Source organism: Hyalella azteca, unplaced genomic scaffold (assembly GCF_000764305.2).
Source record: "Hyalella azteca isolate HAZT.00-mixed unplaced genomic scaffold, Hazt_2.0.2 contig17496, whole genome shotgun sequence".
NCBI classification, from domain to species: domain Eukaryota; kingdom Metazoa; phylum Arthropoda; class Malacostraca; order Amphipoda; family Hyalellidae; genus Hyalella; species Hyalella azteca.
This window is the reverse complement of record NW_025947278.1, coordinates 195,562-206,975: the sequence shown is the minus strand read 5'-3', so window position 1 is coordinate 206,975 and position 11,414 is coordinate 195,562. Positions and strand designations below refer to the sequence as shown.

The 11,414-nt window shown below is 40.7% G+C and overlaps 1 protein-coding gene across 3 annotated transcripts in view; it reads left to right on the top strand.

The window, feature by feature from the left end:
• The first annotated feature begins 60 nt into the window (after positions 1-60).
• The window catches only part of LOC108677278 (protein expanded), a 52,460-nt gene continuing 41,106 nt past the window's right edge, over positions 61-11,414 (top strand). For 2 of the 3 annotated variants that reach the window (XM_047885291.1, XM_047885293.1), the window contains exon 1: positions 61-598. The gene's annotated coding sequence lies outside the window, so the exon portion shown is untranslated. The remainder of the gene's footprint in view (positions 599-11,414) is intronic. The other variant, XM_047885292.1, reaches the window with a different exon arrangement.

The following is an 11,414-nucleotide window of genomic DNA, read 5'->3' as shown; positions in this document are numbered from 1 at the left end:
CTCCTCCTGCAAGCGACGGGCATGCCATAGTCCTTAAGCCCACTCAGTGTAGCTGACCAAGTGGTCGCGGTCACATCTTGTCTGTGGCTAGGCTGAGCTCGTGTGTCGCTCTCGCTGTACCTAACTTCTCGTCCATCGAGCTCTATCCGCCTGCCTCTGAACACAACTTGTGACCATAGACGTCCAGTGCCGGTGAAATTGACTGCAAGTGCCTCTTTCTCAGAGAACGGCACTCAGGGGCATAGGCCCCATAGCTTTCCTGGATAATGCGCCGGCAATTTTAAAGCCCTGTACTTTTTCTGTTGCCCGCCTCAGCACAGGTGGGTGCTGCTACTGTGTGATAATTAGTGACCGCCCTAAGTTAGCCTCCAGCACATACTTGTACCTCCGACTCTTCCATGGCTTGCTGTAGGCCCTCATAGCATTCGCAGCTCCATTGAAACGTTTTTTGTGCTGTGCTTTATTATTTTTCAGTTACTAGTCCGTGCAATAATTCCAAGTGATGTCTGTGTTTCATGTGAGAAAATCATTAGCCCATCGATAGCGTCCCGTTTCAGTGTTAAGCTTGGCGTGTGCCCAGCAGGATAATTTGTTGAAGGTGAGATTTTCTAATCAAAAGAATGCCTTATATAATAACTGGTATTTGGTTATTTTATGTACTTATACAAGCGTTTAATAACGCTTGTATTCCTCTAAAAAAACCAGCTGTATTGTTGATAAGGAAAAAAATATATCTTTCGCTAATATGATAGGTAGTCATTTTTCCAACTTCTAAGCCGTGTGCCGCAATGAACGTCGATCAGTCCATTGCGCCACTAGCCTGTTGTTGCCGGAAAGGAACCAACAGGCTCTAAACCCGACGTGCCGCCGAAAGTAACTAAGGACCGGACCGATGAAAAAAATCTAGAATTACTAATATACAGTAGACTAGAATTTTTATTACATCTAAACGTTATTTAAATATGTCTTCTAAGTTTTCGATATCGATCGTTGTAGGTACGTGGATTGAACTTTCCAGATATTTGCAAACGTCCAAATTTTGTTCGCGTTTAAGAGTACTTTACTTACCTGTGACAGGTGATGATGCAATAATTAAATTAGGAGGTCAATGGCTTAAAGCATGTAGCGACTCATAAGCCACGTGCTTGTTCTGTAAATTTATTAAACTTCGTTGTAAATTAATATGGACAAAGAAGAGGATATGTTATGTTATGAGGAGTTATGATCTTTAATGCACATGGTACCTCAATGTTGACATTCAGAATCTCAAAGTTATTGAGAAGTTGATGACCTTAATTTTAGGTATAATAAATTAATTAACTTCGTGCATAATTTCTTCCATTGCTCATGCCCTTTTAACCGTTCTAAAGTGAACGAGGAATCAATCAAATTGATTTCTTTTCGCCGGAGGTGGAAATTAAATTTTCATTTCACCAGCAGCTGTTCATGCAAGATGAATGAGTGCTACTGGAACTGGTCGTCATGGAATTATTAAGTATCAGAGAGGAGGCGAGTGAGAGATGTGGACCAGCAGGTTGTTGCAGATCTTGTAGGTAGCGCCTCGGCATGAACCAAGAATGCCGCGAAGCTCCTGACTCCAATCAATGGGCAAGATATCGCCGCAGTAAATTCTCAGTGTAGAAAAAAAAAGAGGAACTCTTGTCGTACCTGGACGGACCTATATTGTGTCGTGTTCATTTAACCAATTGTTTTAGAGTCTTATTAGGATACGTCCAAATGAGGTAGTCGCTCGAGACATGATTTTTAAACATTTTTCTTGTTTTTAGCATGGCTGGTGGAGTTTTCATTCGCGAATACTTGCAGATGCAGTATACTATATTCGCGTATACATGCAGTTCACAAAACATTAGTATCAGCTCGTGAAGCTCTCTGGTCTTGTGCATGGAAAATATATTATTGTTTTATAAATAATTTTGGAATAATATGTATTCCATTTATTAAGTTCAAGACTTTATTAGCTTGACGTAAGCTATTCATAATTGCAATTAATAACTATGAACCCGTTATCGAACATCATAAGTTAAATGATAACGGAAGTCCAGTGGAATTGAGATTTCCTTCAAAGTTTATGCGCAATTTCCTCGGGCAATCTCTCACTATTACGTTGTTTTCGATTGTTTGGTTATAAAATTATAAAATGCGTACTTACCTTAATTAATATCTTAAAATGCCCCTGTGCACCATTGCACATTTTTTCGGACGACAGAAAATTTTTAATTGTATATTATTATTTTTTATTTTAGTTCTATCTAACTGCTTGAATGCTGTTCTAGTCATTAGATTTGTCCACGGTGCTTAACTTCGGGTCGGAGATTTACTTAATAGAACTCAGACATAGTTTGCTAAAAATTAGATTGAGTAAGTTCAGCTCTGGTAATTGATTTCTTTTATACTTACAGTGCAAATTAGACTTAAATTATTTAAAGATAATATACTACTTTACTCTTAAAATTTTATATGTATCAAAGGTTTGGAATGTAAGAATAAATTATTCCTGCTGAGTAATATTGAAAGAGCATCATAGTGCACGATTATAAAGTTATGTGTTCTAGGTCCTAGCGATGTGATGCATGATCTAGGAGCTCATACATTCGGCAGGAGTTTGTGGTCAATGACTTGAGGCATGATGCTTGGTTATTCATGTTCACGTCTTGGCGGTCTAACACCACGCTCACTGCAATATCTCCCTCGCTATCTTGCTCGTATTCATCACCGCATCTCATATCATTGAGTCTAATGACAAATTCTTGCCACTACAACCCCAGTATGGCTGAAATTATCTGGCAATAAACATTTGAGTTGCGCTCTGTCGTCTGTGAAAGCTTGGCAAGATGATGCAAAAAAGTCCCTCTGGAATTCTAGTGATTTTTGCGCGGCGTGGAGGGAGGAGGCTGATGTCCTTGGCTCTGATCTTCCAGGGCAACCTAGTCTCTAGAGAAGGCGTTCGCTGCCATCCATCGACAAGGGCTTCTATTACTTACAAGCAGTGTATTCTCACTGTTTAAATAAATGAATCATAATTTACCAGTAAATAAGATTATTAAAAATATTTAGAATTCGAAGTAATCCGTGTCTACTAGAAGTCTTGTTTAAAAACATTTTTGCCTCGCTTCTAAATTGGAGTAAAACATTTTCTAAATGGGAGAAGTACATTATAATTTATCATTTATAGTGACGTCTCTAGACTGATAGGAATGCTTGTTGTATGACTGCCTTTTTTGTGGTTTGGTCGTTTTATCGTTTTTGATTCTAGTCGAATTATATCGATGAAGTCCATACCTACTGTTAGATTATACCTACTTAGATCAAATTATGATTCATTTGCTAACGAAAACGCTCAAACTGGATGTGTGTTTTATTTTCTTATTTTTATCGATATCCGGAAGTAAAATTAAACTGGAAATGTATTCATAGAGAACTACGTGTTACTTTGTTTTGCCGACCGCACAAAGTGCATATTCGAGTCATCTGTTCCTTGCTCGGCCATCAGGTACAGCGCACTTGATTCACTGGTCGTGGTTGGGTGTTCCGCATGCTACCTTCGTTGCCTATGTGGCAACATTATAATAAAAAATTCAGCTTACAGTCATTATACCTAACCATGGGAAGTAATAGGAAAAAAATAGAGCCAAGGCATCTGATTTTTTATGGAGCAACAGGTACCATTTTTATTAAGTTTTAAATGCTGTTATTGCCGACGATATCCTGATTCATCTGTATTTGCCGCAATTGCTTAACCTCTTCTGCATTAATAATTCTGTGATTAGGCAGCATGTTAGTCGTTTGTTATTAAAAATTAACTCGTCATTCAAGGATGCGACGACGTCTAAAATTTTGACCGTACTGCGCCCTCAGCTTCGGACAGCACAATAACTTTCATGTAGTCTGTTGCCGTAGAAGCATAAGTGTTGCTCCTGCAAACTCTTTATTTTCTATGGCAGTCAGTCGGGCTTTTGTATTACTTATTTTCTGCAAGATTTCCTATTGTGGCTGTCCTCATTCCCTCTATACCGTCTTCATTTTCATTTCAAAAATAAATATCAACTTTTTGTTTATATGGCATTAGTAATTAGTTATTCTAAAACAAAATTAATGACGTCATATGTTTGAAACACTTTGAAACTCAGCTGTTTCCTATTAGGTATTTCGGTTCTCACACCCATAGTTAGTGTGCCTAGTTGGTGAGGCGGAAATGCCAGAAATCAAGTCTTGGAAAAACACAAGGTTCGGGTTATTATTTTTCACCTCTACTTGCCGACACGCATTTTTAACATGAAGATTTATGCGTTTTCATAGTTTTACTAATATTTTAAGCAAAGAAATATAACCTTAGCATTAAAAAATTGTAAATCATGTGCATCTTGAGGGAGTTATACAGACATGTTCGATGCTTTCGTGCTGTATGCTGGCGTGAATATTTAATGAACTTCGTCATTGATTTAAGATTGATGTTGGCATATTGAGAGGGCAATTCGTTCATGAGTTAGTGCATGAACAGTCTCTCATCGAGATGAAAATGGATTTTTCAGCTTAGATTATCTCTGTTTTATTGAACGCAGTGCTCACTCTGAAAATGGTTCCGGCCTGATTTAGTTCTTAATGAGACAATGCTGCCTGGTTTTGCCAGGTTTGAAGTCTGAATGGCAAAGGTGATAGGATAGGCCGAAAGGAAGCCGCAGTGACGACGGGAAGCGAAGAGGAGGAGGCGGCGGGGAGGAGGAGACAGAGAGAGGAGAGGCAGGGGCTCATAGCAAGGCAACATTCCTGGGTCTACCAAATGCACGCGAGCGCTGCGAGGTCGAGCGGCACAGAAGACCCGCGCAGCTCTGCTTCCATAAATTGGGAGTAACGTCCAGCATGTGCCTCAGCTGAGCACGCTGCTTCACGTCATCGTTCTCAATTACTTACTGTGCTATGATTTTTCCTTTGATCCGGGCTATGATTTTTCCTTTGATCCGGATCAAATGGCATTAGATTCTTCCGCTTTCTCCATGAAAATTGCTTATACATCTGCTAAGTGATAATTTAGCCCAAATTGAGTGAAAGTTATGGCATATTCTTCATTCGTGAAGCGCACTTGGGTCACATTAGTGTTAGAATTAAACTATAAATTCGACCATAAGTATTATTCTACCTTTTCCTTCTTGAAACGTGCCGAAACTATGTGCAGCATTTCGGATAAATATGACAAATTAAACGCGATGGTTTCGTTTAGTCTCGGTACAAAGCGTCTTGCAGTGTCTCATAGAAATCATCCAAGTTGTTCTATTAAAGCACAATCTCATCACAATAAATATGCAACACAATACTGCTTCTAGACAACCTAACGTAATTAGACAACCTTAAACCTAATCCTAAGAATTTCATCACTTCGCAATGAGGTACTTCTACTCCGGCCCGTTCATCATACGCTGTGTGCGGCAGGCTTGCTTACGAGGCTGGTGGCGTACCGGCAGCGCGCTGTGTCCAGCAGGCTTACGAGGCTGGTGGCGTACCGGCAGCGCGCTGTGTCCAGCAGGCTTACGAGGCTGGTGGCGTACCGGCAGCGCGCTGTGTCCAGCAGGCCGGACCACGGGCCGTGCCGTAAAGTAGGCAACTAACCGGTTCCTACGGCTCATCCAATGAGTGGAAAAAACGTAGTACTGCTTTAGAATTTATTTTTCGCCGTGCATCTTTGAATTACATCTCCATTTCCTTTAAACGTCGTCGAAAATTTTATTATGAGGACTGTCCGCGTCAATATTATTCAAATTCGTCATCGCACATCTTGGCTGTTATTTTGACAAGCATATTATTAGGAAACGGGAAATCATGCTTTGATATACAAAGCTCACAATTTTCAAACAATATCAGCGAAGAAAATTTAGGTATAGAATAACGGGACGTGCTCCAGGAAGCTGAGACAGAGGAGGGTCCACATATTATTTACAATTTTGAATAAATTGTCTTTTAGCTCTGGAATGAGGGCAATCCAGTATGAGAAAAGAAAACTGTCAGTGCATCATCGAAAACCGTAGATTACATTACCAATTGAAAAATGAGGTGTTGGATGAAGAGACAAGAGGATTTAAAAGACTCGAATGGATTGTATTGATGAAAATTATGTGTATCGATGCAGTAATGTTACTACGAAAAGACCACGCATAGTATTGGCCCCAAAGGGAGTGGGGAGGCAGACCATATATCTGGTGAGCAGGATGGAGGGACGTCCCAGGTATGCGTCGAGTCGTCACGTTTTTGGGAGGGCGCAGCCCCGGCTCGCTGGAATGCAGACCACGGAAAAAAATGTCGAGTAAAATACGTGTAATTGTCACTTGAAACGAAGAAGAGGGAGAGGACGGCTGAAGCTCGAGCGCGAGCATCGCCTCAACATGGTGGCAACATGAGCGTGAATTTTGTCTCAGCATGATGACAAATTTGCCTCAACACGACGATCATTATAAATACAAACTTAGACCTCGGAACGAGGAACAGAAGGAACAAATCTAGGACCATCATGAGCAAAATTTGATCCACAGCATGAGAAATGCGGTCACTGGCTTTGAAATAATCTGTCCGTAGCACGGACTCTGCGCCTGCGCGATGATTTATGGGACACTGATTTAGTTTGGCGCAATATTTAGAACTTCAAGTTTAATCGAAACGTAAAAATGAAGCTGCTGATTATTTTCCTTCGCCAAGTTTCTTAGATTATTAATTTTATATCTTGGATTTTTCCTTATTGCACGTATAGTAAAAATGTATGAATATTTGTTCCGTTTTGTAAGCTGGTGATGATAACGGTTACTGGCACGGCCATCCTCTTGACCATTTCCGGCTACAAATGTCTGCTTGTTATTTTTCTTGTGAAATTAATAACGCTTAAATATGATTATATGATATCGTCAGTCACGAAAAGATCCGGTCAAATGACACGATTTTAGATCTTCTGTGAACAAGGCACGAAAAGAAAAAGAATCGGCGACAGGCCACATCAGGCCTACACTTCAGCGCCGAGATCACTATGTTATGTTATGATTTATTATTATGCATTTATCCAACCTTGGCACAAACTTAATTATCAGCGTTTTGAGTTTGGTAAAAATTAATACGTTCGGGCTTTCCAACGGTTAAAGTGTCGAGTGTAGGATCAGTACTCAAGCCTCGTTGATGTTCATCAGCAGATAATCTGCGTAGGAACATTCAAGCGTGCGAATCTGAAGCTTGGCCTAGGTAATTTATCCTAGTTAATATGTGTTAAATTGATGTTTCCAGTTACCAATCAATGCACACATAACGATATGTCTCAATTCAATTTCACCAGAAAATGGTTGTCACTGTGCAGTGCACATGGAAACATTTTCATTTCAAAATTTCTGCGTTGAGGTTAGTTTTGAATGGCATTGAAGCGCGTCGAACGCATCTTAGCTATTTTTAACTTTCAACCACTGAGCGTTTCGGTTGCTCTCAAAGTAATAGAATTTATGCAGTCTGTATTCCTGCTTTTGTTTGCAACCACTGTGGATCAGTTAGTAGCTTCAGAAAGTCGCATTCTAAACTATTCTGATGATTAAAGCGGAAATAAATAATCGTAATTTCAAGTTCAAAGATGGCTAGAGCCATTTAAAAAATCTTTAATTGCCATTTAAAGTTTTAAAAGCCATTTAAAAACTTTAATTTAAACTAGCTGGACAGTTTGTGGTATCGTAACTTATTTTGAGATCTGTTCTCTAGACAAGAAAAACAAATTACTTGCAATGTTTGAGAAGAGGCGAAGTTGTTGTTGCTAGCGCATGCGAGTGACGTTTTGCAGCAGCTCGCATTCACTACTTCGAGCACCCAAAGTTTAGGTTCAACTAGCCTATGTTTAGCCTCTTTGTTTGAGTATTGACTTAAGAAGGCACTCCTTTTTAGCCTTACAATCTCAATTAGAGCCCTTGAATAAAAGAAGACTTACTACATGAGCCCTTTTAAAAAGTGTGGTTCTATTCTGCGTCTTTCCTTCCCAATTCCTGATTGATCTATTTTTAATGGGGTCCACATTTGCTGACAAGATCTTTTGAACGTTCAACAGCGCCCAAGTCTCTCGTGTTCTTCGGCTTTTAAGAAAGAAGTATTGCAGCCGACATTTGATGCTAAACGCAAATAGGTCTTGATGTATGTTAGGAACTTTCAAGTGTACCGGACAAACGGAGTTGGGCAAATGTATTTGTTTTTCCTGTAAAGCAAATAAGTCCAGTGATGTTTATCAGCAGTAAGCTTTACATAACTTTGACCAACGTCTGCGTCATATGCTGTAGCGAGCAATAATTAAATTAACGTGACAAATTCTTTTAAAGCATGTATGCCGCCAAGAAGTTGGATGTTATATAAATTTTATGTTATTCGCATCTTGATTTAACCGGAAATGATTATGTATCACCCGAAAGTAAGACTTCTGAAAAAGTTTCCACATGAACATCATCAAGTGATTTTTCTAGCTGTTTTCTAACCAGTGAAGTACAAGTTTTGTGGCGCGCCTGGTCTGCTGCGCGTTCACGTGCCCTTCTGCCAGGAATGTGAAATACTAAAAAATGGACGTCATGGCTGCGCATTCGCCGTGATCGTCTCGCTACCTTCGCTGTAAAAGGAATGCGACCTCGGTAACAGCCAGGTCAAGAAAGGTCAGAGATTGGAATTTAACAAGGGAGAGAATAACGAATGAAGATAAGTCGATACGTGTCATACCCCCCAAAAATGATTCGTCAATGTAGATATATCAGTTCTGCTTTTCGCGAAGAACATTATTTGGTAATAAATAAATTTGACGGGTATATCGGCGGTGAGGAAAGATGAGATCTTGTCTTGAATTTGGACTGTTCGTTTCTGCGTGGTATGTAACAGGTGCTGCCAACGAAGCCCGTGAACTCATTATCACGATCCCGAAATTGAAACTGTGCAAGAATTCAGGGGTTAAATCCCTGCGATCTTCAAACGTTCCATTCAATGTTCTCAGTATTATAATAGTTGGTCAATGTAGTTTTCGTATGGTTGATCAGTTTGGCTCTTCATCGAAGATATCAAATTAATTTTATGTGAAAGCTTTTTTCCGATGATCTCCGACACATCGAAGTTTAGTTCTGCGATTACCTTCATCACTTACGATCTGTCTTATTTTATTGATCACTTTAATTCACGAACTTCCAACATGGCTATAAGGTGTTGTTGCAAAGGGCGGAATTTGCCCTCTTTCACATATCTCGCCCTAACATCTAAGGTTCTACCCATGTCCAGCAATGACCTTTGCTACGACCCTAAATCGTCAAGTTAGGATCGCTTGCTTCTCTGAATTATAGCTTCTAACTGGAGCACAGCATTCCATGGTGCTATACAATAACAGACGACATTGCATGGTGCAGTACAATTTCAGTACGTCCTTGCATGGTGCTACACAAGTGCAGCACAGCATTGCAGTGCGCTCTACTTTTGGAGTACTTCAGTGCGTGTTGTAGTTCAGTTTGCAGGCAATTACACCTGCTGGAATGTTTTCATTTGTTATACATTTGTTTTCATCCGTCTCTTGTGCTGGAAAATCTCTTAGGATGCCAATGATCTCAGTGATTTCATGAGCAGTGAGTTAGTGGTAAGGAAATTTGGCAAAATTGTCATCTACTATAAGATATAAATTATGAATGTTTGTAAGTTGCGTTTTGAGACATTGCGTTAGCGTGGAAGGAGAATTTCAACAGTAGTATGAAATCGCAGAAATGCCAGCTCATATTGTATGAATTTGATTGATACATTTTGACTATTACTTTCGATGTGCAAAATTCAGTTTTAAATTAATTCTTCTGCAGAAAATGTTAAGTGCGGAAGTGTAACACTCATTCCTGATGAAAATATTTTCAGCTTTTCCGCTGGTCGAAAATAAATCAAATGATACGTTAGCATAGTTGGTGTTTGTAACGTTGAACGATGTTGCTGGCGTCGATACTCCTGAAATATGAACCTCTGTCCTGTTGTACTGTTGCCTTGGCTCGTGAACTGGAAAGCGGATTCCAAAGGATAATCAGGATATGATTGATGTTACAGTCAATGCATATCAGTAATTAATCCTGGAAATCTATCATTTGTTATCTAAATCAGTGTTAATGACGAGTGAAAGATACGTGCTGAGACTGCTGCTGTTCTTTAAAGGTATCATTGTTTTCACTTAAAACTCGTCTGGTCATATTCATCTCAAATGACTGTTTCCTGTTATTTTGTTGAGAGGTAAATTTTGATGTACGTTTGCCGCTGCAACTTTTTCAGTTGACGGTGCAGAGCAGTGTATGAGTAGCACAATACAACATGTCTGTGATCGTAAGTGCTGCAACGATGGTTACCTCGTGATTTACGTTTGTGATTGACAGGTTCAATTTTAATTTCGTATCATGATTTAATGACTTGCATATCAAATGGTTAGCGATTTATTTGAGTGTCTTGGCCTGGTTCCCAGATTTTCTTCAATCACGCTGTGGTCACCGCATCAGACTACCATCCACCGTTTGCTTTACAGATTTCTCCAATCAGAGCCGTGTTAGAAACTCTCGTTAGTCTCTCATAAGTAACGTGTTTTTATAGGACTAACTTGATCACATTCTCGTGAGTATGTTGAGCCTGGCCAATGGAGTCGTAGTAGTGACACCGAGCCCGTGCCGATATGCTCATTGCTGAAGCTGCTCCGCACCGCGGGGTCGGCTGCCGCCCTTCTGGGAATACCTTATTTAGTGGATATTCAATAAGAATTTTTAATTTTCCGGACAAACTTAGGAAGAAACAGCTGATGTTGGAGTATTTTTTGTGTGCTTAGTTCGACTGTCCCACCATCGCATCCCAAGGGACCTGTTGCACTTCAAGGTACTTCCCTCGGAAATGTATTGCCGCTCGAAAAAGAATGGCGACTGGAAGAACTAGTCTCGATGGGGCTTTCGAACTCTGTTTGGTCTGTGAGTGCATGCGTGCGTTGGTGATGTGGGCTAGTGTAGCATTCTCACACCTTTGTATTGTTCGGAGTGACCACACAAACCCCCTATCCAAACAAAGCCCTTCTCCCTTCCTCACCCTCGCTGCTCTCGAGCGTCCCACCCTGCGCGAGCTTGGCTAGCATTCCAGCGCCTGTGTACGACCGCCTGCTGCTGCCCTGATACTGCTGCTGCTACCCTGATACTGCTGCTGCTGCTGCCCTGATACTGCTGCTGCTGCCCTGATACTGCTGCTGCCCTGATACTGCTGCTGCAGCCCTGATACTGCTGCTGCTGCCCTGATACTGCTGCTGCTGCCCTGATACTGCTGCTGCCCTGATACTGCTGCTGCCCTGATTCTGCTGCTGCTACCCTGATACTGCTGCTGCTGCTGCCCTGATACTGCTGCTGCTGCCCTGATACTGCTGCTGC